This window comes from Quercus suber, unplaced genomic scaffold, assembly GCF_002906115.3.
Source record: "Quercus suber isolate HL8 unplaced genomic scaffold, Cork oak 2.0 scaffold_533, whole genome shotgun sequence".
In the NCBI taxonomy this organism is placed as follows: Eukaryota; Viridiplantae; Streptophyta; class Magnoliopsida; order Fagales; family Fagaceae; genus Quercus; species Quercus suber.
In genome coordinates, this window is record NW_027069981.1 from 361,662 (window position 1) to 363,371 (window position 1,710).

At 33.2% G+C, this 1,710-nt stretch overlaps 1 non-coding gene across 1 annotated transcript; it reads right to left on the bottom strand.

Annotated features, from left to right (window-relative positions):
• Nucleotides 1-1,349: 1,349 nt before the first annotated feature.
• On the bottom strand, nucleotides 1,350-1,456 carry LOC112006387 (small nucleolar RNA R71). The gene has a single exon (XR_002882336.1). It is a non-coding gene; the product is annotated as a small nucleolar RNA R71 (small nucleolar RNA).
• Between the last annotated feature and the right edge of the window lie 254 nt (nucleotides 1,457-1,710).

A 1,710-nucleotide genomic window follows, 5' to 3' on the forward strand; every position in this document is an offset into this window, starting at 1 on the left:
AGCAATGAACACACAATTTATTTTCTGAGTTATTTTATTTTTAATATTTCCATGATTGAGTGTTTAATTCTTATTCTTAATGCTTACTTTTTTTTACAAATTATAGTTTGATCAATTGAATTACAATGAGACCGAGAGGTGATTTGTTATTTTAGTTCTAGAATTAAACACCATTAGTTGAGCGAAAGTAGAGACGCTTTACCGTGACTAGTGTGATTTTTTAGAAAATTCAAAGTACGTAATGAGTCTCCAATTAATTAAATTCACATAGAGATATGGAATTGTTAGTTGAAGATATTTTTGATATTATTCGAGAGGAGATATTGAATACTTAAGGAATTTTTAATCATCAAAGGGAGATTATTAGAATTTAATAATTAGGAAGGATAAATTGTGTGGGATTTGTTAGGTGAAATCAATCGCTCTAGATCCATTCTTATCATATTTTTACATTGTTAGATTTTTACGCTTTGTTAATTCTTTTTTTTTTTTTGATTTATTTTTATTAAATAGTTTAATTTAATTCAGATAGTAGAACATTCCATTTATTTTCGATTTTTACAAATAGTAATTAATTTAGTGAATTTCAGTATTCAATAACATGGTTAATCCTTGTGGGTTCGACATTCGTTTTTTAAAAAACTTTACTACTTGTTACGATTCTGTGCGCTTGTAGATTATTTTACATGAACAAGTTTTTGGTGCCGTTGCCGGGGACTAACTATTTGTTATTGATATTGATACTAGCTAGATATTTACTACTTTGGATTTTATTTTATTTATTCAAAAAAAAAAATTAATTAGGTGCATCTGAGTTTGTTTTTTTTTTTTTTCTTTTTAGGAATTAAAAGTGCATGCCCCGATCTAAACTATCAGAGCATACACTCTTTGATCTTGAAATTGAAAGAACCTTACGTCAGCTTAAGAGAGAAAAGAAGAAAGAGGCCAACACATCTCTATCAAAGATGGTCGATCAAGAGCAAAAGGCATTAAGAGATTATGCTACGCCCTTGGTAAATGGAGCTACATCGAGCATAAGGAGGCCAGCCATACAAGCCAATAATTTTGAGATCAAGCTGGCCATCATTCAGATGATACAGTAGACTGTCCAGTTTAGGGGGCTGTCACAAGAGGATCCTAATGTCCATATTGCAAATTTCTTGGAAATTTGTGATACTTTTAAACATAATGGAGTGACAGATGATGCGATTCGACTAAGGCTTTTTCCCTTCTCACTTAGGGATAAAGCAAAAGTTTGGTTGAATTCTTTGCCACCTGGCATCATTACTACATGGGAGGAGTTGGCACAAAAAATTTTAGCAAAATATTTCCCTCCCGCAAAGACAGCAAAGCTAAGGAATGATATCACCACGTTTATCCAATTTGAGGGTGAATCATTATATGAAGCATGGGAGAGGTACAAAGATTTATTGCAAAGATGTCCTCATCATGACCTTCCAGCATGGCTTCAAGTGCAAACATTCTACAATGGTCTAGGAGCTACAAACAGGTCTATGGTTGATGCAGCAGCTAGTGGAGCTTTAATGAGTAAAACTCATGAGACAGCCTATGAACTTCTAGAAGAATTGGCATCCAACAACTATCAATGGCCTACAGAAAGAGCAATGCCAAGAAAGACAGCTGGAGTTTTAGAACTTGATTCTATTACCTCATTGGCGACACAAATGGCAACTTTGTCTTAACAACTAG